Here is a 27,987-nt window from a genome sequence, read left to right on the forward strand (position 1 = left end):
AGAGGGAGACAGCTTTCTTCCCAGTGTTTTTCTGGAAGTTCAGGAGACTGTAGCTCTAGCCAACACAGAGTATCTATAATCTAAGAACAAAATAAATAAAAGACTACGTGGTAGTCTCATGTAAAGAAAGAATAAGCAGTTGGCTTTTTTGATAATTTCAGAAAATTTTATGAGACTTGTATCGGCTTGATGTAGAACATAATTTTTTAATCTGAGTACTTTCTAGCAACCTGAGGATGAAATGGAGGTGCTGCTGAGTTTCTTCTTTACATTCACACCTGGTTATGTCCAGGCAGTACAGGCTGGGCCAATTAGATTGCACTGCCATATGTGTTCTAAATATTCCAGTAACTTAGAACATAGTGTCCTGAGGTTTCTAAAAATAATCAGTAAATACCTGGTTTGTTGTTTAAACTACAGTAAATCTAAATTTACCACATATGTACCTATCAGCCTGTATGTTAAGGCTTTAGTTGTATTATTCTCATTTTAATTTTAAAGATGGGACTTAGATCAAATATGAGTACTTTATAGATGTGAAGTAAATCTATAAATCTAGTTTGTAGATGGTTTTGTGTGCCTATAATTTTACGATATGCTGTGTGTGATCTTTTGTATTTTGTTAACAGTTTATCAAATCATCATTCTTAATTCCCATGACAGAGGAACTTAATCATACTGTTACAGTGAAATATTAAAAGTTATCCTGTCTTCACATTTATATTCTTTCCAGGTAGATGTAACAGACAATCTAGTAGGTAGGCTGGGGAGAGCTTCAGGTAGCATATTGTTAACTTTCAGCTGACTTGTACAGATCTTGTCTGCTGGACTTGGGGTCTGAGGGCCTGAAGGAATGGGCAGACTACAATTGAGAGTGCTGTAGACCATCTTACTTCAGTCTCAGTTTACTTTTATACATGAATGTAACAAAGAAAGTAATGATCCAAGGAAGGTTGAGTTCAGAAAAACATGATCAGAAAAACATGTAAATAAACTCCAGTAAGCACGTACTGAATATTAACAGAGCAGCCCTTTCCCATAACTTTCTCAGGACAGACCAGTTTAAACAGTTAGTTGTGTGGCACATAATATAGGTTAATAATATAGGTTATGACTGAGAAAGCATGAGAGCAAGGCAGATGGCCATGTCCAGGTTTAGGGTACACTGCAAATGGCACTTGCATGTTCTTTCACCAGATTAGTTCTATAGCTGTGTAGTGACATCCAATAAGAAAGAATAAAAATACCTTATAAATTGAATGTAATTGTTTGTCACAGGAGGCACAAAATTACATTCAGAACAATCCAGGGAACAAAAGACACTTGAGGTAATAGGTTCTCTGCTTTTTTTCCTGGAACCTCTCTCTCAGTTCCCGAAGGCATTGTTCACTGTGTGTCATTCTTTTGACTGTGTTCAATCACATATGGTTTGAAGAAAGGATCAGGGAGGGTTTTTTTGGTAAGGGGAATATGTATACAAATGAGTATCAGGACCCAATGGAGATGACATTTGCTGAAGTACCCAACACCAGGGAGATAGAACCTAAAGAGACCACTTCCAGTAGATAGACATGGCTTCCAGTGGAGGGATGGGCCCATCCACCTGTCTAAAAAATTTTAACCTGGATTGTCCCTGTCGAAAGGAAATGCAGGAACAAAAATGGAGCAGAGGCTGAAGGAAAGGCCTTCCAGAGACTGCCCCACAGTACAATCCATTCCATTCCTGCAGACACCAAACCCTGACACCATTGCTGATGCCAAGATGTGCTTGCAGACAGAAGGCTGTTCTATGAGAGGCTCTGCCAGCACTTGACGAAGATAGATGCAAATACTCACAGCCAACCATTGAACTGAGCCCCGGGACTCCAATGGAAGAGTTGGGGAAGAGCTGAAGGAGTTGAGGATTGCAATCCCATAGGAAAAATAACAGTATCAGCTGACCGAACTCTCAGAGTTCCCAGGGACTAAATCAGCAACCAAAGAGTATACATGGCGGGACCCATGTCTCTGTCTGCTTGTTGTAGAGGACTGCCTCATCTGGCATCAGGGGAAAGGGAGGCACTTGGTCCTGTGGAGGCTTGATGCCTCAGTGTAGGGAATGCTAGGGTAAGGCAGGAGTGGGTAGATGGGTGGGTGTGCATGCTCATAGAGACAAAGGGTAGGGCAATGAAGTGGTGTGGGGTGGTGGAGAGACCAGGAAGACGGTAACGTTTGAAATGTAAACAAAATGGTTAACCAGTTTTTTTTAAAAATGAGTGTCAGATTTGATGTGAACAATGACAATGATGATGGCACGTTCTGTGAGACAGAAGCCCCACTGGACCCTCCCACACTCTGAGGTATAAGGAGCAGAAGTGCCCCCGTGGATTTGCCCAGACTCTTCGTAGTAGAAACAGAAATGCTTCCACTGAACTGTACATAGGCTTTAAAAAACGAAGAAGAAAGGTGTTCCTTCCTTGGGTTTCATACACAGTTTTGGCAATTTGCAGGTACCTAATTAAAAATACCCCACGTTCTGTAGACATGTAGAGCTTGGGCAGAGCAAGAGAAATGGTAATGTGTTCAGATGTAAGATTGTGAAATCAGAAAAGGAAACATGCAGCATGTTTCGGACTCGTTCCCCTGTCACTGTAGTTTCTAGAAAATGTCCAGGCAAAGTAGTACTTGTGTTGTTGTGCCCTATACATTTTGTGTAGGCAGAAATTGTGTAATTGCAGGAGATTGTTAGCCACTATGTAGGTGCTAGGAATCAAACCCAGATTGTCTAGAAGAATAGTCAGTGCTATTAACCACTGGGCCATCTTCCCAGTCTGAGCAGCATAGTTCTTAAGAAAGTCCTAATGTCTCTGTAGCTGTCTTTGTACAAGATCATTTTCCCACCATTTTATTTATAGATATCTTCTGGTTTTGCTGTCATTTGCTTTTAATTTACTTATTTTTATTTCATTTTTAAAGAAACTTGAAAAGGATTTATTTTTATATGTTAGTGTCTTGCCTTCTTATTTTTAAGTATGTTTATGTGTGTAGTGTCTATGGAGTGCCAAAAGGGGGTGTTAGATACACAAGCACTGCCATTATAGATGTTTGTGAGCTGCTCTTTGGGTGCTGGAACCAAAGCCAGTCCTCTGCTAGAGCATCCAGTACTCAGACACTGAGATTTGTCAACACTGGGGTTTGTCCAGCACCAAATCCTACAATTTTTTAAATTGGGTCATTTACTTTTGCTAATTTTTTTCTAGAATAGGTTATATTTGAAGGAACTAGCACATTTCATGGGAAGGGTTTTAAAACTGTTGCTTATGGGTTCATTTGCTATTTTATAGAGAGAAAATAAAATTGTTATTAATGTAGTTAGCATGATCTACAATAGAGACCCAAAACTTATTCCTCCTAACTGAAATTTATGTCCTTTGATTAATATTTCCCTTCTACTCTTTCCTGGTTTTCTTGTCTTGTAAAAGTTAAAAATATGAAAATATTTAAGATTTTATTCTTTTATTTTGTTTCCTTATTCGAGAGTGGGTCTCATGTTTGCCAGGCTAGCATCAAATCACCGTGTAGCTGAGGATGATCCTCCTCTTTCCTCCTCTTGATGCCAGAGTTATAGGTGTGTGTCACCATGTCTGGTTTGTTCGGTTCTGAGGGTCAGGCCCAGGACCTTGTACAGCCTAGGCAAGCATTCTGCCAACTGCGTTATAGCTCTAGCCCTAAAACAGTTACTTTTTCATTCAGGAAAAATATATTAAATATGTAGTCCAGGGGCTGGAGAGATAGTTTCAAGATTAAGAGCACTTGTTGCTTTCCCAAAGGATCTGAGTTTGACCCCAGGCACCCACATCGTAACTCATAGTTAACTGTAACTCCAGTTCCAGAGGATACTATGCCTCCTTCTGACCTCCTTAAGCACCAGACATGCATGTGACTTACATATATAAATTCAGACAAAATGCATAAAAATGAATAGATTTTTTAAAAATTAATAACAAAAATTAGTCCATAATGTTCAAATGTCCTTGATGGTTAGTTGCCAGCAGATTATAAATTTAATGAGGTGGCTATATACCTTTCTATATTTACTGGCAAGTATACTAAAGATCATTTGTTTAGGAAAAATCTGGTGTAAAACTTTTTTTTTTTTTTGGCTCTGAACTACTGATTTTTTAAAAGCAATATAGCCCTTTTATTAAGTCCTAGTTGGTAAAGTGTATGCATTTCTCTTTTTCCTCCCTTCCTCCCTCCGTCCCTCCCTCCCTTCTTCCCTCCTTTCTTCCCTCCCTTCCTTCCTTTCTTCATGCTTTTAGGGCATTTTGTACATTTAGTAAAGGAATAGCAATGATCTTTAAATCAACCTAATTTTAAAAAGTTTTCATTTCCTTTTTGAGGTGGCGTTACTTTATAGCTTAGGCTTCTTGGAACTCACCACTTGTGACCCAGTTTGTTTCTGAACTCAAAGCATACCTTTCACCTAAGTCTAACCAAGTGTTAGGATTACAGATGTTACCCTCTAGGCTTGCTCAGTGATAACAAAGATTTTCTTGATAAGAATTAAAACTATAAGGTGTATTGATGGTTATCAGTGTGTGTAGATCTAATTTTATGCTGTGTTATTGTTAATTGGTTTTTCTTTTTTTATGATTATGAGTTCATTGTAGCTGTCAGACACACCAGTAGAAGGCATCAGATCCCATTACAGATGGTTGTGAGCCACCATGTGGTTTCTGGGAATTGAACTCACGACCTCTGGAAGGGCAGTCAGTGCTCTTAACCACTGAGCCATCTCTCCAGCCCTAATTGTTGCTTCTTATGGATGCTTATAGATGTTTTATGGGCACTCTTTTCTGGGATGCCTCTGAACATCTAGTTCAACAGGTGGAAGTGTCAATGCAAAGTCAAGCATCTCTTTTAGGTCACCTTGTGTGTCTTCAGGTCTTTTTGTGCCTGGTGACTGAACTCTAGGACTAGTCCGCCCCGCAGTGCTGGAGAGAGAGAGTAGGACAGTGTCTTGTCACCTTTATCCGTGTTTGTAAACCTGTAATTGAAACTGGGATTGACTGTGGTTGTTGTTTAGTCAGACAGCATTTTTTTAAACAAACATCCAGTTGTATTTTTCTTTATAACATATGTTAATGGATTAATAGGTATTTGAAACATAATTTTTCTGATGTAAGAAGAATATACCCTCATTCTAGAACATTTTAAGCTTTCAAGAAGAATAAATTGTGTGGGGGGAGTAACCTCAAATCCTAATTAGTAATAACCATACTGACCTTTAGTGGGAAATTTTTGTCTATAGATATAGCTATACGGTTTTTAGTAATTCCAGGGTTGAATCCAGGGCCTTGCATATACGAGGCAGCTGCTCTCTCTATTATTGAGGTACGTGCCAGGCTCTTTAATAATTTTAATATTTTTTTCGAGCTAAGTTGCTGACCTTAAACTTACTGTGTAGTTCAGGCTGACCTTGAACTTGCTTCAGCCTTCTGTCTATCTGGAATTATAGGTGTATGCCACTCTGTTTAGCTAGCATTTCTTAGTCTTGATGCATATACTATACTATGCATATAGTATTTTTGATACAAAATAGTTTTTGTTTTAAAGTAAGAAATGGTTAACTTTGTACCAAATATAAGTAACCATGGCCCAGAAACACATTCAGGTTCCCCAGAATGTCCTGTTTTACTGTTTAAGTGGCTATATGAACTCTTTCCTCTGTTTTTTTAGTAAATGACACGAAAAGCTGCAACATCTTTCTTAGGGTTCAGAGCTACAAAAAACAATGTATTCATAGCTTATTTCAAAACTGCACATGTCTCTTAAGAGAGCTTTGTAAGATTTCATTGTCTTGCCTCCCCTCTGCTGTTTTCCTCTCTTCCTTTCTTTCCTCCACTTTTGATGGCTGTCTCTTCCAGTTTCCGGCTCCTGGCTGAGAGGATCCTTCTGTTTCAGGCTCTGGAATACCTAGGATTATAGGTGTGGTGCACTTGTAAGTGCAAGGTCAGGAGTTGCCCATAGATTTCTAAAATTTCTCCTGAATAGATCCAAAACATTTACAGACAAATAATGAAGAAAATTCTGGGACATGGAGGCAAGGGTGTTTATGAGCTTCCAGTTTGAAGAACTGGTTGATTGCTGTGTTTGTGCATTAATTCCTAACCTAAATTGTCACTCAAGGAGACAAAAACCATTTTACTAGTTATAAGTTTGTTGATACCTGCTAATGAAGAACTATCAGAAATTCCACCTTTGAGATGTATTTCACAAAGGGCTAGATTCCTTCAGACTTCATCTCTAGTAGAAATTAGCATGAGGACATTCATCCAATGTATTGAAAATTGATTACAATTTCCAAAGAGACTTAGGGTATTCTCATCCTCTCTATTACATAGTGATTACATGAACTTTTATACCCTCAGAGTAAATACAGTCTTAACTTGGTGTGTTTACCAAATATGTTGATGGGGACATCTAGTAAACAGTTTGTTACCAAGTAGAGTAACATCTTTTCCAGGTCTCAGATCTGTCTAATGACATTTTTAACTTTTGCGTTGATGGAAGCTAGTAGTCTAAGTTAATACATCCTAAAGGTTCAACTTGATAGTCAGAGGCTGTTGGATAGATATAAAGCTAGGTGATAAATAGCTTCTCAGGAGACTAAAGATAGATCTAAGTAATTCAGGCCCTTGGTGTACAGTACTCCACATTCAGGAAGTTACAATCAGCTAATCAATTTACAGAATCTTCAACGTGGGTGTGGTCTTGTTTTTCAGAGAACAACATTTTACTGTATTTTTCTTTCTCTATTGGACATTATTTTGTAAGTTATCTTTTTAATCTTTAGAAATATGATTATGATTTTCGGAATATTCCTTGTCTTATAGAATATTATTGTTTGTTGGTAGAGACATTTGGAAAACAACAGTGTTGGATATTATGTGGTCAAGAAAGTTAAAACTAGATTTTGAGTGATTTTATCTGTTTTTTTCAAGTTACAAAAGAGTACTTGAGTTATGTAAAGGCTATATGGATGATTTTTAAACACATTAGAATAACATGATAATTACATACATAAAAGTCTAGGTGGAAGGCAGTGTTTGTTGTGAATGGTAAGACATTTTAAGACACCATAGAGGGCTTAGAGAGATGGCTTAGAGGTGAACGGTTCTGGTTGTTCTTTCAAGGACCTGGGTTTGATTCCTAGGTTCACAACTGTCTATAACTCCAGTTCCGAGGGATTTGAGCTCTCTTCTGACCTCCACGGGCATCGGGCACGTACATGGTGCACAGACTTGCATTTAGGGAAAATACTCATACACATAAAGTTGCATTTTTTAAAAAGACATGGTAGGTTTATCTCTAGCTCTTCTTATAAAAAAATGACTTTTACAAAAGACATTCCCTCCACAATGAGTCATAACTCCAGAATGTTCTTCCTGTGTGGGCGATATTAAAATTTGTTGACAAGAATGTTCTCATCTCAAATAGTGGTTTTATGGTTTGTGATAGCGCTTTGGGATTTCTGAGACTTATTGGATCGTCTTGTTCTTCTGTAAGTTTGCCCACGTGGCTAGTTCATGCCTTGGATGCATTGCTAATTGTGAAAAGTTGCCAGCAGAGACCAAGAGTTCAGACTCTGGATCTGGTCTTTGTGAATCAGTCACACCTCAGTGAGATCCACCCTTCCTAATTTTGTGCTTCTGATGTCCTCACTAGAAAGGGAATTGAGATAAGCCTCACTATTCCCTGTGGGGCGCGAGTAAGGCAAGGTTCAGTGAACTGCTAGGCACAGGCAAGCAAATGTGATCTTGTGTCATCACCTGAGTTACAGACATGTGCAGCTTTGACTGATGTGCTCTAGCCTTCTGGCCTGAGTCACTTCTCTCACCACATCGATACCCTTTGCTTTCTCTGTTCCCACTGGACAGAGCCCACAGTTCCCACTGGAGTAGCCCTAGAAGCCCTACAGTTTTTGTTTTTACCATAATATGTCTATTTTATGTTGTTGCTAAGAATTTATCTACCAGGTTTTTGTTTCTACACTGTTGGGGGTTGAATCTAGGATCCTTGTACATGGTAGCAAACTATCACTGGGTTATTTCCATTTTCCACTATAGCCCTAGTACCTAAGAATTGAGTGTTTTGATATAGAATGCATCCAACAAAATATAATAAAAAGGTCCATATAATCACCAGAAAGGCATCTCTGAGAACTGAAAGATTTCAACAGCAAAGCATGGCTCTGAAATCCATGGTAGAGGAGTTTAGCTTTAGCTGCCAGACCCTAGGTAACATCAAATATGGACTAGTGTGGCAAGTGTTTTTTAAAAGACAGGCTTGACAGTAACCACCAGATGGTCTGAAGATGAAGAAGAGGCCAAGTTTTATGGAAGTAGTGCTGGGAGGGGAAAATAGAAAGGGGGTGAGAGAGAATGTGAATGACAGCTCCAGGTGCAGAAATGGTGGCTCTGCCAGGAAAGATGATTTGAAAGTAGGTCACTGGAGGTCAGGATGGGAGGTTATTAAGTCAGTTTTAAAATGCCTATCGTGAAGCTGCTTGCTGTTTCAGTGGGTTTACCTATTCTGGATAGTTTATATAAAAATAGAATTATACAATATGTGACTTCTTGTGTCTGTAGTTTAATTTACCTGGTATATTAAAATTTGTGTGTGTGTGTGTCTGTGTCTGTGTCTGTGTCTGTGTCTGTGTATGTGGAGACACACATTTGCCATGGCATGTGCTTAGAAATTAAAGAACAGCATGTAGGAGTTGGTATTACTCTACTCAACTTAGCTATCTCACCAGTCCTTAGCTGTTTGTTTATTTTTGAGACCGAGTTTCTTTATGTAGTCCTAGCTGTCCTGGAACTCACTGTATAGATTAGACTAGCTTCAGACTTAGAGATCTTCCTGTCTCTGCTACCCAAGTATTAGAAGTAAAGGTTATGATTTTTTAAAATTACTTTTTTAAGGCTGGAGAGATGAGCCTTTACATAATAAGAGTATTTACAGCTCTTGCAGAAGACAAGCACCCATGTGGTGGTTCACAGCCATCCCTAACTCCAGTTCCAGGGGATCCAGTGGCCTCTTTGTCTTCTTTGGGCACCAGGTATGCATGTGGTGTATGTACATACATATATACATACATACATACATACATACATACATACATACATATATACACACACACATATATGGGTGAAGCATTGTTACATAGAAAATAAAAATAAGTACATCTTTAAAAATATTTTAATTAATTCTTTAAGAATTTTTATATAATTTATTTTTATCTATTCACTCTTCTCCTTTCTTTTAAATCTACTTAGCCAATTTCAAGTCTTTTTTTTTTAACTCATCAAATTAATTTGTGCTTCTCAAATATTCTTCAGGAAGAGGGCTACTCCGAACTCAGTTAACCTAACAGGAATCACATCCTTGAAAATGGACTTCTGTCTCAACAATTAGAAATTGCTACTAACTCCTAAGCTAGGGATGGGATTTCATGCTTACCTCCCACTGCATGATGGCATTTCGTTTGCTTCCACAACTGTTGTGAACTCATATGTGCATCTATCCTATTATCTGGAAAAACACTTTCATTTTGGTCATCCACCTCTGACAGATCTTTCCACTCCCTCTTCAGAAATGATCAAACGATCAGGGAAGCATCTGTATCTCTCTCTCTGTCTCTGTCTCTGTCTCTGTCTCTGTCTCTCTCTCTCTCGCTCTCTCTCTCTCTCTCTCTCTCTCTCTCTCTCTCTCTCTCTCTCACACACACACACACACACACACACAGACACACACCATTAATTGACACCTGCAAGACACTTCTGATGTGGGCTGAGAGTATTACAATTCTGTGGATACAGCAACAAGTCATTTAGGTTCAATTTAATACTATTCATTTAGAAGAATAATAGCAGTAATGCCTAAAACCTATCTAGCCATAGGTTCTTGGCCCTGCTAATGCATGGGATATGGTTTCCATCTTATGGATTAGGCCTTTAAATCAGTCTGAAAGTGCTCGATTACCATCTTAGTTACTTTTCTATTGCCATGACAAAACATTCAAACCACTACAGCCAACTCCCTGGCCCCTGTAGGCTTGTAACCATATAATAATACAGAATGCATTTAGTTTAAATTCAAAACTCCCCATAGTCTTTCAGTCTCAGGACTGTTTAAGAGTCTCTCATCTCTTTGGAGACTCAAAGCAATCTATTAATTTTAACACCCTGTAAAATCAAAAAGCAAATTACATACCTGCAATGTGCAAAGTATATACAATGGCACAGAATTTATTTTGCTCTTCCAAAAGTGGTGACATGGGCATAGTGAAGAAATACTGGACCATAGCAAGACCAAATTCCAACAGGGGCGATTCCAAATCCTGTAACTCCATGTAGATGTCCAAGGGTTCGACAGCTCCATTATTCCCATTTTGCTGACTGGGACATACTTCTCTCTTTTGGGCTGCTTCTACTCCTTGTATGCAGCTCTCTCAGGTAGATAGATACCCCTCAGCTCTGGCACCAGTACTTTTGAGTCTCCAGTGCAATCTTGACTTTGAACTTTAACAGCTTGATTGCAGTGTCTCTAGGCCTCCGTTTTCCTGGTACATAGCTGGCCTCATATTATAATCATGATTTCTGGGGAAGTAGAGGCAATACACTTTTGGCAAGAGTGTGACAGCAGGCAGGCAGGGCTTTCTTGAATCATTGAGTAAAACCAGAACCACCACATGGATGATGCTGTTAAGTTCTGAGGCCTGTTTGGGATGGAACCTGTCCTCCTCGTCCCCCTCCTTCCCCCCACTGTATTTGTATAAGCTATGATTTGTTGTTGCTCCTTAGGAACATACAATTCTTTAGGCTTTTCTTTCCTAACCCCAGATTGCAGGATTACCTGGGTGCGGTCTAGCCCAAAGGCATACTCCCTTTATTACATTTCTTCTTATTTCTGTCAACACAAGATTTGGCTCCAACATGAAATTTCCTTGAGCTCTTTTTCTCTTCAATTTTATTTCTTTTGCTCTGCTTGTTCTTTTTCATTGTAAGTCTGCATAAGAGTGATCATTTGTAACCCTGGTATATAGTCAATACTGGTCTGTCTTGAAGTTGTCTCTGTCAAAGAAATTAGTCCAAAATGTTTCAATTTAGCCTTACACAGATTCTTAGGACAAGAGAAAAAACTGGCCACTGTGCTTGATAAAATACACTAGAGTGGTCTTTAGCCCATTTGCTGCTAATGTTGTTCCTCTGAAACTTCTTGAGCTGTGGCCTCCATAGTCTACAGAGCTCTCAACAATTATATTTTCTATGCTTCTACTAGGATGGTCCATCAAACCCCACTTAGAGCATTCAACCAGTTTCCTAGTTCAAAGTTCCAAAGTCTTTACACTTCTGAGAGAGGGAGAAGAAAACAGGTATGGTCAGGTCTGTCAGAGCAATACCACACTCTCAGTATGAAATTTTATTTTTGTCATGACTTTGCTATTACTTAGACAACTAACTTATCAAAATAACTATTTAATATGAAGCTCATGATTTCTGGGGTAATAGAGGCAATAGCAAAGAGCGTGACAGCAGGGAGGCAGGCACGGCACTGGAGAGGTAGCTGAGAGCTCATTTCTTGAGACATACAATAGGCAGAGACAGAAAACTAAATATGAATAGCATGGGTGTTTTGAAATCTCATAGCCCACATCCAGTGATATACCTCCTCCTATAAGGCCACACCTCCCTGTCCTTCCCAAACAGTTTCACCAACTAGGAGCCAAGTATTCAAGTATATGAACCAATGGAGACCATTCTCATTCAAGCCACAACAGTTACTCCCAAACATTCTTGCCGCTATTGAACTTGTGGCCATGACTTGCCAAGCTAGTTGTTATAGCTCACAGGGTTCAAAGCTAGATAAGACTGATGATTACTTTTCTTCTCCAGTAGTATGCATAAGACATTCCAGCACTATGAAAGCTAGCTAGAAAGGATAAAGCTTCAAGATGAGGACATTGTCTGTTTTGTGACTGTTGTTATGGAGCAGCCATGAAGCTGGATGAGCAAGTATCATTATAGTAAGATAGAGTTCTTTGAATGTTTGCTCAAGAATAGTTGTGTTGGTTTGAATGAGAAATGTCCCCTATCATTGTAGGCATTGAACATATGGTCTCTAGTTGGTGGTGCTATATGAGGAAACTTAGGAGATGTAGCCTTGCTGGACGAAGTATGTTGGGCTTTGAAAATATATAGCCTCACTGTCTTAGAGTTTTATTGCTGTGAAAGAGACACTATAATCACAGCAACTCTTATAAAGGAAAATGTTTAATTGGGGCTGCTTTACTGTTCAGAAGTTTATTCCATTATCATCATAGTGAGAAGCATGGCAGTGTGCAGGCCAACGTGGTGCTGGAGAAGGAGCTGAGTTCTATGTCTTGATCCAAAGCTATCAGGGACAAAATTGAATTGCATTTCCAAGATCTCAAAGCCCACCCCTTAGTGCTATACCTGTCCTGATAAAGCCACACCTACTACTCGAACAAGTCCACACCTCCTAATAGTGCCACTCCTTACAGGCCAAGTATTCAAACACATGATTCCGTGGAGGCCATTCCTGTTCAAAGCAACACACTCATCTATGTCCACTCTCTTCTTTGTGTTTGCATTTGAAGATGTAAGCTCTCAGGTTTCTGCTCCTATCTCAATTCCTGCCACTTGCTACTATGCCTGTTTTCAGTGATGAACTCTTACCCCTATGGAACCAGAATCTCAAGCAAACTTTTTCCTTTTATAAACTGCTTCTAATCATAGTGTGTTATCATAGCAACAAAAAGGTAACTACTGCAATAGTTTAGTTGGAGTATTTGATAGATCTCTTTCTATCTTATTGAGCAACCTTCACACTGATCTATATATTGTTTGAACTACTTTGCACTAATTCTAGCAAGGAATAAGTGTTTCCCTTTCCAGCTTTTTTTTTTTTAATTTAATCTTAGCCATTCTGATCAGGGTAAAATGAAATCTTAAAGTAGCTTTAATTTGCGTTTCCCTGATGGCTGATGTCCTAGCTAGTTTTATGTCAACTTGACACAAGCTAGAGTCATTGGACCAGAGGGAACCTTAATTGAAAAATTGCCTCTATGAGATAGGGTTGTAGGCAGGCTTGTAGGACATTTTCTTAATTAGTGAGGAGAGTCCAGTCCATTGTAGGTGATGCCACCACTGAGCTGGTGGTCTTGAGTCCTGTAAGAAAGCAGGCTGAGCAAGCCATGAAGAGCAAGCCAGTAAGCAGCACCCAACCAAGGCTTCTGCATCAGTTCCTGCCTCCAGGTTCCTACCCTATTTGAGTTCCTGCATTAGCCTCCTTGGATGATGACAGTGTTGTGGAAGTTATATAAGTTAAATAAGCCCTTTCCCCCACCAAGTTGCTTTTGGTCATGGTGTTCCATCACAATGGAGACTTGGACTAAGACAGAAGTTGCATGTTTGAAAAAAATGTTTCTCATCTATTTGTTTTTTTTTTTTTTTTTTTTTTTTTTATTTTACTTTTTTTATCTTTTTAAACTCTGTTTAGTTCCTTGCTCCAACATTTAATTAGAATTTTTTATGTTTAGTTTTTTTAGTTCTTTGTGTAGAAACTAACCTGTCAAATATAGTTTCGCCCCTCCCCCACCCCCTCAGTAAACTGTCTCTTCCCTGGAATGAGACTGTTCTTTGTTGTAAAGAAGCTTTTTATTTCGTGTAGTCCTATTTATCAGGTCCTGTTCAGAAAGTTTTTTCTTGTGCCTATTATTTCAAGTGTATTCCCTCCTTTATTCGCTACCCAGTTCAGGGTTGCAGGTCTTATATTGATGCCTGAGGTTTATGCAGGTGAGGGTTAAGGATCTGGTTTTATTCTCCTGCATGTAACTATCAGTTTAACAAGTACCACATGTTGAAGATAACCTCTTAACCTGTTTTATCCAATGTGGCTTTGTTGCTTTTTTTTTTGTTTTGTTTTTGTCTCTTTGTAAAATAATTTGGAGACTTATATCCAGATCCAGATTCTTAATTTGGTTCTATTGATCAATGTGTTTGTATTTATGCCAGTAACATGCTGTTTTTATTGAAGTACATCTAAAGGGTTAACATAAAATTAAGAATAGTAACACGTCCAACAGTTCTTTTATTACTCATGGTTGTCTTGTCTATCCTGGGTTATTTTTGCTTCCAAATAAAATTTAAGATTTTCAATTTCTGTGAAGGATCATTCTGGGATTTTGATGAGAATTGAATTAAATGTGTAGATTGGCTGCTTTTGGTGTTGATTTCTGTGGTGTCTGTTGTTATGTCTCCCTTTTCATCTCTAATTTTGTTAATTTGGATCTTCTTTCTCCACATTGTAGTTAATTTGGATAAGGGTTTTATTGATTTTTCTCAAATCAACATTGTTTCATTAATGTTTCTATTTTTTTGTTTTTGTTTTCTTGTTTTATTTGTTTTACCCTTGAGTTTGGTTATTTCTTACCATCTACTCCTTTTGGGTGTGGTTTCTTCTGTTTTTCTAGAGCAGGTGTGCAGCTAAGTTGCAAGTATGAGCTCTTTAAATGTAGGCAGTTAGTGCTATGAGCTTGCCTCTTAGAACTGCTTTCATTGTGTCCCATAAGCTTGGGTTTGTTGTGTATTAATTTTCACCCAATTCTAGAAATTCTTAATTTCTCTCTTGAGCCATTATTCATTTAGTAGAAAGTTGTTCAGTTTCCATACCTTTATAAGGTTTCTCTTGTTTCTGTTGTTGATGCCTAACTTTAATCTATGGTTGTCAGATAGGATACAGAGTGTTACTTTGATTTTCTTGTATCTATTAAGACTCACTGTGTGGCTGAGTATGTAATCAGTCTTGGAGAATGTTCCATGAGATGCAGTGAAGAAGGAATGTTCTGTAATATGTTAGGTTCATTTAGTCTATGGCATCTGTTCCATTATATCTTTATTTTGTTCTTGTCTGGGTAATCTGTCCTATTCATGAGAGATAGTGGGGTATTAAAGTCTCCCATTATCAGTGTGTAAGGGTGAATGTATATGGCTTAAGTTGTAGTATTTTTTTAAAAATAAACTTGTGTGCCTTTGTGTTTGGGACATAGATGGTAAAAAATGCAATGCCTTTTTTGGTGAATTTTTCTTTTGGTAAGTATGTAGAGTCCTTCCCTATCCTGCCTAATTTTGGTTTGAAGTCTATTTTGTCAGAAATTAGAATAGGTATACCTGCCTGTTTCTTTGTTCCATTTGCTTGGAATATATCTTCCCACTTTTTAGGCAAAGGGTAGTGACTTTCTTTGATTGTGAAGGACACTTCTTAGAAGCAACAAAAGGATGGGTCCTGTTGTTGTTTGTGATGGTTTGCATATGCTTGGCCCAGGGAGTGGCCCTATTAGAAGGTATGGCCTTGTTGGAGGAAGTGTGTTACTCTCAGGGTGGGTTTGGAGACACTCCTCCTAGCTGCCTGAGGATGCTTAGTCTGTTCCTGGCTTCCTTTGTATGAAGATGTAGAACTCTCAGCTCCTCCTACACCATGTCTGCCTGGATGCTGCCATGCTCTTGTCTTGATGATAGTGGACTGTGTGGGGCGCCGCCTGCACATTCTGCATTACAAGATGGCGCTGATATCCGGCTGGAGTTAGCAGTAAACAAGCCATGTGCGCACGTGCTGGGTAACTTTCCACTCCTTGAGCTCTGCCTCTTCCGTGGCGTCATAGGGCCTGATGAGTTTCAACCAATCAGGGGGCTCCGCGTCCAAGGCAAGGACTGATCCCTTTATAAGGGGACGGGCTAGATAGTTTCTCTCTCTCGTTGATCTCGTTCGTCTCGTGGATCTCGTTCGTCTCGTGGATCTCGTTCGTCTTGTTCGTCCTGTTCGTCTTCTTGGACTTCTTGGTCTTCTTCGTCTTTTTCGTCACGTGTAACAAGTGCTGGTTCTCGAGGATAATAAAGTTTACCGCAGAAGGATTCTATTTCGTGTGCCGCGTCGTTCTTGCAGGCGAGACGGTTGCGCGGGACAGGACTGAACCTCTGAACCTGTAAGCCAGCCTCAATTAAATGCTGTTATTTATAAGACTTGCCTTGGTCATGGTGTCTGTACACAGCAATAAAACCCTGACTAACACATTGTTGTTGTTATTATTGTTGTTGTTGTTCTTCCTCTTCTTCCTCTTCTTCCTCTTCCTCCTCCTCTTCTAATCAGTTACTCTGTATTTCTTCATTGAGAAATTGAGATAATTAATAGTTTTTAATTGAACAATATATATTAATTCCTGTCATTTTGTTATATTGATGATGTTTTCTTCTCCTTTTTTAAACTGATATAGTTGTTTATTCTTATTCTTTCTTGGGTGTATTTTCTCTTCAAACTGAAGTTTTCCTTCTATCATCTTCTGTAGAGTTTACTTAATAGTCATAAATTCCTTAAATCTGTTTTTATTATGAAGAGTATTTCTTCTTCAATCCTAACTGACAGTTTTGCTAAATATAATACTCTGGGTTGCTTCTGTAATCTTTTAGAATTTGTAGAACACTTTTCTAGACCCTTCTGGCTTTTCTAGTCTATTGAAAAGTTGGGTTCCATTCATCAGGCCTGCCTTTTATATATGACATGGATGTTCTCTCTTACAGCTTTCAATGTTCTTTCTTTGTTCTATGATTATTGTATAATGTGGGGAGTTCTTTCTTAGTGTATCTATTTGATGTTCTATGTTTCTTGCAACTTAATATAGGCATTTCTGTCCTTACGTATTTGGGAAATCTATGATTTTGTTAAAGATATTTTCTATCCCTTTAAACAGGATTTATTCTTCTATTCCCATGATATGTAGGTTTAGTCTTCAAAGAGTAAGCAAAACGATTGTAAAAGTCAGAGATGGTGGAAAACTCCAAGAAAACTGTCCTCCAGACCCCACAGGACTGATGTGCATATTACAGGGCAATGCACTTGATGCAATGGAAAGGAAAAGAAACAGACAAAGCTACAACAGATAAAAGACCTCAGGAATGTGCATCTAATTGACATTACATTGCATTAATCAATAGCTGCACTCTTTGCAAACTGTGGCTGTGACAGTCCTGAACAAGAAGGTTTCCTGTTTAAACTGCAGTAACTTTTCTGACTGTGGATCATTCCTCCTGTGGCAGATTGTTACAGTTCCTCTAATGTATTTAGGATGACTGTCTCAGAGTAACCTGCAGCTTTCCTGACAGCTCCTCACTCTCCTGCTAAGAACTGTAGTCGTTTCTGTTTTATTTTAAAAACTTCTGCTACCATATCCACCACTTCCACCTCCAGACCCATAGCCACCTCCATAGGGACTGCCTGGGCTTCTGCCACCAAAACTGCCCCCCTTCATGGGTCCATAATTTGATTGTTACTGTCCACTGTCATTTCCAAAGTCATTGTAGTTCCTACCACCACCATATCCACCACCTTGGTTTCCATATCCTGGTCCACCACCTCCATAACCTCCTCTACTACTGTAACCAGGGCCACCACCATAGTTGCCACCATCACCTCCAAATCCATTATATCCACCATCACCACCTCCATACTTACCTCTGCTGCCACCACCTCCACCCCCACAGCCTCCTGTTCCACCAAAGTTTCCTTTATGACCAAAGTTTCCTCCACCAACTCCAAGGTTTCCTCCACGACCCATAAAGTTGTCAGATCCACCTCCACGATTTCTCTGTGATCCAGCTACTGCACCTCTTGTTTAGAAAGGGCCTTTTTCACTTCACAATTATGCCCATTAATAGTGTGGTATTTCTGAACAACAATTTTATTAACTGTGTCATGATCATCAAAAGTTACAAAAGCAAATCCTCTTTTGCCTACTCTGCCTGTCTTCCATAATTTCTATGGTTTCAATCTTGCCATACTTTTCAAAGTAATCTCTCAGATTATATTCTTCCGTATCCTCTTTAATAACACCAACAAAAATTTTCTTCACTGTTAAATGGGCACCAGGCTTCACAGAATCCTCTCTAGAAACAGCTCTCTTTGGTTCCACTGCACACCCATCAACCTTGTGTGGCTGAGCACACATTGCAGCATCAACCTCTTTGACACAAGAGTAGGTCACAAAACCAAAGCCTCTGGAACGTTTTGTTTGAGGATCTCTCATAACCACACAATCTGTAAGTGTGCTCCATTTCTCAAAATGCTCTCTTAAACTGTCATCCGTGGTTTCGAAGCTCAGCCCACCAATGAACAGCTTCCTCAGCTGCTCTGGTTCCTTTGGATCATGGCCCTCCATTCTGAGACCGGACTTACCTCTTTCAACTCCAGTTCAATATGGGACCGAGAGTGAAGCTCTGCTTTCTCTGGGTCTGTCTCACTCTACAGTGCAGCTGCCAGAGGTCACTGAGTCAGCATCACATTTTTAGTCCTCATTCTATCACAGAATTTTGAGTTTTCTCAGTGCAAAACCTTGCAAAAGCTCTAATTTGCTCTTTAGGGAACTAGAAGAATCTTATTTTAGGGAGCTTAAGTTCCTTACTAGCCAGGTAGCTTTCTTTCTTGGGCCCAGCTTTCCCAAACTGAAGTTCCTGTCTTCTTGTCTCTGAGATATCTCTCCCCTCACCCCCTTTTAGCTTATCGTTTTTCAGCCTCATTTATCTGGATTTCTCAACCTTTTAACAGTACTCCTAGGAGAATAGCCACAGGATGCTGACTCACCATTGCTAACAGTCCCTTCTCTGGAGTTAGCACTCAAGTCCTTCCTGTTTAGAGGAGAGAGAGAGAGAGAGAGAGAGAGAGAGAGAGAGAGAGAGAGAGAGAGAGAGAGAGAGAGAGAGAGAGAGAGAAGAGAGAGAGAGAGAGCGCTGAGCTGTTCCTATTCATGTTTCATCTTTATTGTCTCACTGCACACTGTTGTGACATAACCAACATGTTGGGGTTCATAGTGGGATTCTCCTCCTCACACATCAGTAAGACTCACCTAGGTCCAAATAGATGAGTACAGAATTAGACCAGTCATTTCTTTCTTGTTCTCTAGCAATACTTACTTGGTTCTATTATGTCTTAGTAAGTACCTGATTAAAATTAAAAACAGTGGTAGGATGAAAAAGACTTAAGTGATGGGTTTTGGTAGGAATCGCACAATAGTAGTAAGTGAAAAAAGCCTGCTTTGATTCCAGGTTTCAGCACCAGATGAATGAAAAATGAAATACAAAGGAGGATAAAAAAGAAATAAAAAAGGAAAGGATGTGACTGGTCCTAGGTATGATGAAGGAGAAAACTCATTGTAGGTAAAAAGGAGAACATAGCTAGAGGCAGGGACATCTGAGAGAATCTGGAATGAACATGACTAGACTGAGGCAGGCCATGTGAAGAGAGGAAAGAGAGGAAAGAGGAGAGCCAGACTAAGGTCCGGAATGTAAAGGACCGACAAAAAGACAGATAACCAAAATGGTTGGATTATATAGGGAAGGGCAACCCATCTCCTGGGCTGGAGATGTTTAGAGTAAGGGGCTGGTATGCCAACCATACCTCTAATAGGTAGGGACTTAGGGATGCAGGGAGAACCTGGCTACTAGGTCCACTTTGATATGTTAAATTGGCACTTCAGCCATTTGTCTCAGGATTTAAGAGTTAATAAATAGGGTGTGTTTGATGTCGGTTATTCAGTTAAAATGGCTAAAATGATCATTTATATTTATTACACATGTTTTGTCACAGTACTTTTTAAAAGATTATTATATTCCTAAATCAAAGTAAAAAAACAGTGTTGTGGTGGTTTGAATGAGAACAGTCTTCATGTGTAATCACCAGTTAGTGGAACTGATGGGAAGGATATGGAAGCGTATTAGTCAGGATTCTCTAGAAGAATATAATTTACTGAATGAACTTATATATAGATGTAGGAAAGAGATTTATTAGAGTGACTTACTGGCTGTGGTTCAGATAGTACAACAATTTTGTTAACCAATGGAAAGTCCAAGAATCCAGAAGTCCAGTCTGTGAGGCTGGATGTTCCAGTTGGTCTTCAGCATACACAGGAATCTCAAAGAAGTAAATTAACGCCAGTAAAAAAAATGGACTTGCCAGGGAAAGTGAGGGCAACAGACAAAGAACCACATGAAATGAACCATAATGCAGAAAGTACCCAAGAATGTAGCACACAGAAACCAAAAACCAAAAGTTAAAGAATGAAGGACGCTGATTGTAGCCATCCTCGCTGCTGTGGTAGGACTGTGTCAAACAGCTGTGCTGGTTTCATGACTCTCACCATTTCTAGTGGATATGGCTGTGCCGGAAAACACTACTGACTAACAGGGCAGACCTCAGGACATTGTGCTACACAGAAGGTCGGTCTCAGAGGGACCAAATGTGTGCTTCTAAATACATGTTGTTCCCATTGTATTGGTGAGATTGTGGAAGTTAGAGAACAGATTAATGTTTACCAGCAATGGTAGGTGACAGTGGAAGGGGTACAGGTGTAAAGGAGCAGCCAGGAGGACCATTTATGGAACTTGGAAAGTTCTGTGCCTTGATTTTGGTGGTAGTTACACTTGATGAGTGTAAGAGGGCTGGTATTGCATTTTCTACCTTTCTTGTAGTAACAGCCATTGGGGAAGTACTTTTGTAACTCTATAATTATTTAAACACAAAAACCTTTAGGGGTGATTTTGAGCTCTTAAGGCACAACATTTCTAATGTGTAGATTTTTTTCTTTTCACTCAGCAACTACTTCTCTGTAGGCTGTGGCTGGGCTTCCTGTAATTCAGTTCTACAGTGCTATTGCTCAGAGTTAGTGGCAGGCCTCAGGTTCAAGGCTGAATTCCATGGGATTAATGAGCTTCAGATACCAGTTGCCAATTGGGTGCCCAGCTTTCTTCCATTACTTCCCAGCTGTTTTTTATGTTCAGGATTCTTCAAAACAAACAAAACCAAACATATCTCTCCCCCGTCTGATAATTTTCTAAAATGGCTCATAGAAGTTAGAAAGTATATTTTATTTACTTTGATTAGTTTCTCACAGAATATGTTGCAGGAACAGCCCAGCAGAAGAGAGATGTTTGAGACAGATATTGAGTGGCATGGAGTTTCCTGTTCACTCTAGGCACACCACTCTTCCAGCATCCCTGTGTGCTTACCAACCAGAAGCTTTCTGGACCCAGAAATGGGTTTTCCCATTTGGCAATAGTATATAGGAAAGATTGACTTAATCACTGGCCTTTGGGTATTATTTTGGCTCCAACCCTCTAGTTCCAGAGGTTGGGAGTGGAGTTGGAAGCCCCATCTCTCTAGGTCTGTTTGGTCATTCAAGTACCTAACATTTCTGGAGCTATTTGAAAACCTACCAAAAATCACCTGTCCTAGTTACTTTTCTATTGCCACATCAAAATACTGTGATCAAGACAGCTTATAAAAGGAAGCAATTAACTGTGGGCTTGCTTACACTTTCAGGGGATTAGTCCATGAAAGAGATGGCAAGAGAGCATGGCAGCAGGCAGGAATGGAGCTGGATCAGAGGCTGAGAACTAACATCTGATCCACAGCCATGAGGCAGGAGGAGAGAGAGGGAGAAAGGGAGGGAGAGGGAGAGAACAAGCTCAGGAGAGGGGGTCAGTTAACTGAAAATGGGATGGGTTTTTGAACGCTCAAAGTTGATACCTCCAGCAAAGCCATACCTCTTAATCCTTTCCAAACAGTTCCACCACCTGGTTCCACTATTTTTGGTGACCAAGTATTTAAATATATGAGCCTATGGGGACGATTCTCATTTAAATTACCGTACTACCCAATTAGAATAGATGTTTCTGTTTATGAAATACCACCCAGAACATTCCATGGGATTTAGGAACTGTCAGGGACTAGCAACAAAGGCTAAATATCTGTTTGTCACTTCTGTTGCAATGCTCTTATGTTCTAATTCTGCTTTCTAGATGCATGCATAATGAATAGTCTACAAAATTTGTAAAAATTGAAGTGAATTGAGAAATTGATCAAGAGATATACCAACTTTTATCATTTTTTTTTTCCTGAAGCTCAAGTTTGGTCATTATTTAGTATTCCTTTTGTTGTTTTTAGTCTTTGATTTTTGAGATAGGATCTTTCTATATACCCTGGCTGTCTTGGAACTCACTATGTAGACCAGCCTGTCCTTAAACTCCTAGAGATCCACTTGCCTCTGCCTCCTAAATACTGGGATTAAAAGCATATGCTTCCATACCCACCTCCTTTTTTTAAAAAAAAGATCTATTTTTATTTATGCACATATGTGAATATCTGTGAGTCTATACATCACAGTGTACGTAGGTATCTGTAGAGGTCAGAAGGAGCCATCAGTTCCAGGAACCAGAGTTATAGTACTGAGCCACTCTGTGAGTGTGCTGGCAATCAAACCCAAGTTCTCTAGAAGATGAGCTAGTGCTATTAATCACTGAGCTGTCAGACTCTGGCTCCTGTTGAACTTAATCTTGATGTGACTTCGGATTGGGACACTTATGTTTTCTTGTTTCTTATCTTAATTTTAAAGAACCTTAATTCCATTTTCATAGTCATACATATATATTTAATGACAGCTGAATTTATGGCAAAGAAAATATGTGGTGTTACAATTGCATATTTACCTTCAGATTTATTCTAGTCAAAACATCCGTGTGTCCAGTTGCCTGGCAGTATTGGACTTGGATTTTTAAAAACCAACCAGGTTGTCTGTGTTGAAGACAGGCTTTCTCTTTTTGGACTCATTTTAGCATGTGATATTGATGTAGCTGATGCCAAAATTCCAATTTAAATCAAGATTATCGAATAACTGTGTGACTTTGTCTAAAGATTTTGAAAATTCTGGCTTAGATTTTGCTGTCATGCCATAGATATGATGAAACATAAAATGCCTTAAAATCAAGCATTTGTATGAATTATGTATGCCAGATGTACATAGGAAATTCAGTATACTATCTATAACTGAAATAGAAGAGTTGGTTTTCAGCCAAGCATGTTGGCACAGACTTATAGTCCAGCACTTAGAGACTAAAGCAACTGGATCACAAGTTTGAGACAGCCTGAGCTATATAGTGAGAGCCTTCCCGCTGAATATAATTGGCTTTCAGATATTTTATACTTCTTGTAATAGACACTATACTAGTAGTCAACCTAGTTAAAAATTATTTCCTACAGTTTTCTTAAAATAGATATTTGTCATTCATATAACAGAGATAGTGAATTATCAAGATGAATACTTGTTGGACACATTAGTGTAAAGCAGACACCTCTCTGTCACCTCCTGTTCCCCCTTCAGCTCTCAGGAGTCAGAGCTACACCCCCCTCCCAAGCTCAGCCTGCTGGTCTTCTTAAGCTGCCAGTCCCCGATTCAGACTGTTGCAGTTTGCAGTAACATAGGAAATTCAAAATTTTATCTTAGCTCTGTTAGTCCATTTTGTGAGAATGTAATAGAGTGATTGTGGTCACCTATGGTCTCTGGTAAAGACTGGAGAGATGTTAATGCTGTTCCACATGCCTTAGTGAAATTTCTCCTGAATAGCTAAGTACCAAGGCGAGAATATTGAATGTTCTGGTTTGGAAGCTGCCTAAGAAGTGTATTTAGTGTGTCAGGTTATATGCTTATAGTGATCAAAGTCTACATTGCCATGACACAAACCACTGACAATATTATAACCTTGTGGATTAAAACAATACTTTTACTTATTTATTTATGTTTGTTTGTTTTATGTGTTTGGGCATTTTGTCTGCTTGTGTGTTTGCGTTTTTCTCCAGGCCCTAGATCTTTGTTCCAGCAATAGTTCTTGAGCAGCCTTTCTGACTTGGCCTCCCCATTGCTGGAATTACTGGTGTGAGACACCAAATTCCACTCCTCTGGCTGCTTTGTTATGTAGATAAATATTTTGGGTATTTTAACTTTCTTTAAGCACCCCTCTGTTTGCATAGATTTTAAGTTTAGTTTATATGCAGGTAAATTTTATTAACTATTTAAAATATTAAAAAATCTCTAGTTAGCATCTCATCAAACTAAACTCTGTGTGCAGGCCCTCTGTTGTAATGAGCCTGAAGCAAGTCTGCTTCCATGATTACAGATTCTCTAAAAGATGTATGCATAGTAAAGTACAGGTATTTCAAAACACAGGTATCCATTGACCTAAAGTATTCTTTTATGTTGTATCTATTAAGGATGAGGAATCTGAGGGCTAGGGAGATAGTTTAGAAGTTAAGTGCACTTGCTCTTCTAGAGGACCTGAGTTCTGTTCCAACATGGGACAGCTCCTAGATGTCTGTAACTTCAGCTTCTTCTGATCTCTGTAGATCCCTTCACACATGACATATATTCATACAGATACAATATATACACATAAATAAAATAAGAATAGATCAGGAATCTTGGGGTCTTTCCTTAAACTTGTGGCTCTGTTGACCTGGCTTGTCTCATTGTACTGGCTGTTTTTTGTGTGTCAACTTAACACAGGCTAGTCATCATAAAGGAAGTACCCTCAGTTGAGGAGATGCCTCCATGAGATCTAGATGAAATGCATTTTATTATTAGTGATCAATGAGGGAGGGTTCAGCTCATTGTGGGTGGTGCCATCTCTGGGCTGGTGATCCTGGTGTTTTGTCAAAGCAATAAAACTCTGACTAAAACAAGTTGGTACCAGCATAGCAGGCATTACTATGACAGACCTGACCATATTTGGGGGATGATTGTAAAAGGACTTTGGAACTTCAAGCTAGAAAAGCTGTTGAGTGTTGAGATACCAAGAACTACTAAAGTGAAACTTTTATGTTCCTGGGACAATTGATGTTGCTGAGCTGGAGCTAAGAAGTTAGCAGTGATTAAGAAGAGACCAGGATCACTGAGGTGAGATCTTCTAGGAAGTGTTTTCTGAGAGAACAGAGAAGCTGTGTTCCAGAGATAGCCAAGTTTGTACTGTGCTGGCAGCTGAACTTCCTACTGTGTAGGAGTCACCCTGGTGGCACTGGTTTTGAAGGCATGAAGGAATCATGGAGAGTAGCTGAGGCTTGGCTGTTGGGAGTGAGTTTTTGACTGCACTGCTCCCGGCTGGTTGCACCCACCCACCTAGGCACACACCATCTTGAATCTGAGAATGGAACACACACACACACACACACACACACACACACACACACACACACACACACACTTTAAAATACCATGGTTACCTCATAGATAGGCTGGGCACTCCTAAACCTTTTCCTGTCACCCAGGCCCAATTGGGGAAGTTGCCAATGGTCACTTAACCAAAAACTCACATGGCTGGTTGACTTAACTCCTGCCACTACTGTGTCCCCTTTTTCTTCTCCCAGTCCTGGCGATTCTCTCTGCCTCTAACCCATGAAACTATAAGTGTTATGCCCGGTGTCCAGCCATTAGATGCCAGCGTCTTTATTGATAGATTAAGAACCAGTAGGGAATAAGGACCTTCAGCGTCTGGACACACAGATTCAAAGCATTAGCACCAGTCTTCAACACTTGGCACTCTGAGAGGCCATTGGTGAAGGTGCAGTTTTGGTGTCAGTTGGAGATCTACAAGTGAAGGGATCATGTAGAGAAATTGAGGCATGGCACCATGATGATAACCTACAAGAGTTTATTGGTGAAAGTGCAGTCCACTTGTAGCAGAAGACCCCAGCAGTTTTGGAAATGCCAACCATAGGACAGTTACCATGAACAGCAGCAGCAGTGGAGTTGAGCCAGCCAGAACATAGAAGACAAGCTGTGTGTGCTGCAGAGGTCAGAGCTGGAGAAGTGACCCAAGCCTTTTGGAAGAGCCAAGAAGATAGAGTGTGGATTCCACAATACTGTTGTTCAGTTTTGCTTGGTTCAGATTGTGACTATACCATAGTTCTTCCCTCTTGAAGAAGGTATTTAGTCTAATTTTGATTTCTTATAGGAGCCCACAGCTGAAAAGCCTTGAACTTTTAAAAGAGATTTTGGATTTTTAGACAGATTGGGTATTTTAAAAAATCTGAAATTTTAATCTCTAAAGACTCTAATCAGTGAGGGAGGGCTCAGTCGTTTGTGGGTGGTGTCCTCTCTGGGCTGGTGGTGCTGGGATCTATAAAAAAGCAGGCTGTTTCATTGTAACAGTAAAACCCAGACTAAGTTATTCATCTACTAATCTATATTTGAGACTATGCTAGGAGGGCAGGGAAACAAAACTATTTGCTTAAATCTTTCTGTTTACATACGTAGTGAGATCGTCCATATGCTGTAGGATGGTTACTGCACTAAACTGGTGTCTTAGGATTGCTACTGCGGTGATGAAAGTCCATGTCCAAAAACAGTGTGGGAAGAAGGATTTGTTTTGCTTATGCTTCCACATCACAGTTCGTCATCTGAGAAAGTCAGGACAGGAACTTAAACAGGACAGGAACCTGATGGCACAAGCTAATGAGGGGGCCATGGCAGGGACACTCTTCATGGTTTGTTCAGCCTGCTTTCTTATAGAACTGGGGCCACCAGCCCAGGAATGGCACCACCCACAATGGGCTGCATCCTCCCTCATCAATCACTAACTAAGAACATGTTCTACATGCCTGCTTATAACCCTGTCTTCTAGAGGTGTTCTCTCTTCTCAGGTAACTCTAGCTTGTGTTAGTCAAGTTGGCCTAAAAACTAGTTGGCACAGATGGTGTGTGGACTTGTCCCTCAGCTCTGTGCTCGGGCTGAAGATAGAGCAGTTGAGGTGTGAACAGAGGCCCTGATCATAGTCAGGCTGCCTGGTGCCTCTCCAAACCCAGCTGCTGTGCCAGATAATTGGCAGTCCTCTTCCTTGAAATGAAGAATATGAGTAAAGTAATTTGATTGGCCAATTTACCATTGGATTAATGGCATTTGGCTAGTAAAATGATCATTTTATTTAGCTTTTTAATTATTTATAGGTACCACATCAATAGGTTCAGCTATAAGAGAATTAAATATGCGTGTATTTTAATATTAGCTCTTGGAACTTAATCCAGATTTTTAAAAAGTGGGACAGTGGGATTGATGTATACTGTTTGCTTCACACTGTCGGTACTAATGGATCTCGAGAGCATGCTTGACCTGGCTTTCCCCAGAAAGTACTTGCTTTGCTCTTTGCAAAAATAAAACAACTTGGTAATATCAATAGCATATTAGAATCTAAAATAAGCTTTTGGCCTTTTAGACATAGCATTAAATGATTCTTATTAGTAGTATCAACTCTTAGATATAATAGAAACACGGGTAATATTGTAGTGATTATTTATGTTTCAGAGAGATAATATAAAAGTTTTATTTTATAATTGAAACTTTAAAATTAAGAAAATTTATGATTTGAATTTTTCATTTTTTACTTGAAGGATCAGATCACATATTCTGTGTGCATTTTGTGTGTTGGTAACATAACTTTATGTTATCTCTGTATCTTAGTGGTTCCCTATCTTTCTGCTGCTTTAAACTCTGTTTTGTGCAGAACAAGCAAATATTTGTGAGTATGTATTAGTTAGAAACATTTTTTCACTCCTTCAGTTGCACTGCATTCCTGTATGAACAGTCTGGTAGCACGAGAAAGCTGATTTCTCACAGTACACTTCTCCCAGCTAGCAGGTCCCCACCCTTCAGCCCACACATGCTACTGCCCAGCATCAGGGCTGGCACAAGCTGCTGCTTTTTAAGGAAACACGAGCTTATCCCTGGCGCCAATCCAGAAGTGGTGGTGATGATTTGGCCAGCTCCTTCTTTCCCTGGCAGGGAGGAGCCAAGCAATCAAATAATCATGACTAAAACTTTCTGCAATCAGGACCTCAGTGGCCAGTGGGAAGTGTGGTCTCAGTAGTGTCCCTTCCTTTCTGACCCCGCCTGGATGACTGTTGTCGCTTTCTCAGGTGCAGTGTCAGGAAGCTGATGTGGAGACAGAAGCCGGCAGCAAGACCTGCAGACCTCTGAATTCTGAAGTGGCGGGTAATGCCACTTCAGCGGGTGCGAGAGTCCACAGTGGGCATTTCAGGCCAGATGTACTTGTCATA

General features: G+C 39.7%; 1 protein-coding gene and 1 pseudogene across 3 annotated transcripts in view; one reads left to right on the forward strand and one right to left on the reverse strand.

Moving 5' to 3' along the window:
- The window catches only part of ESYT2 (extended synaptotagmin 2), a 90,161-nt gene that overhangs the window by 2,812 nt on the left and 59,362 nt on the right, over nt 1–27,987 (forward strand). The window lies entirely within an intron of this gene.
- On the reverse strand, nt 17,267–18,274 carry LOC308437661 (heterogeneous nuclear ribonucleoprotein A3-like; annotated as a pseudogene). The gene has a single exon. The product of its transcript is annotated as a heterogeneous nuclear ribonucleoprotein A3-like (transcript).

Source organism: Micromys minutus, assembly GCF_963924665.1.
Source record: "Micromys minutus genome assembly, chromosome: 1".
In the NCBI taxonomy this organism is placed as follows: Eukaryota; Metazoa; Chordata; class Mammalia; order Rodentia; family Muridae; genus Micromys; species Micromys minutus.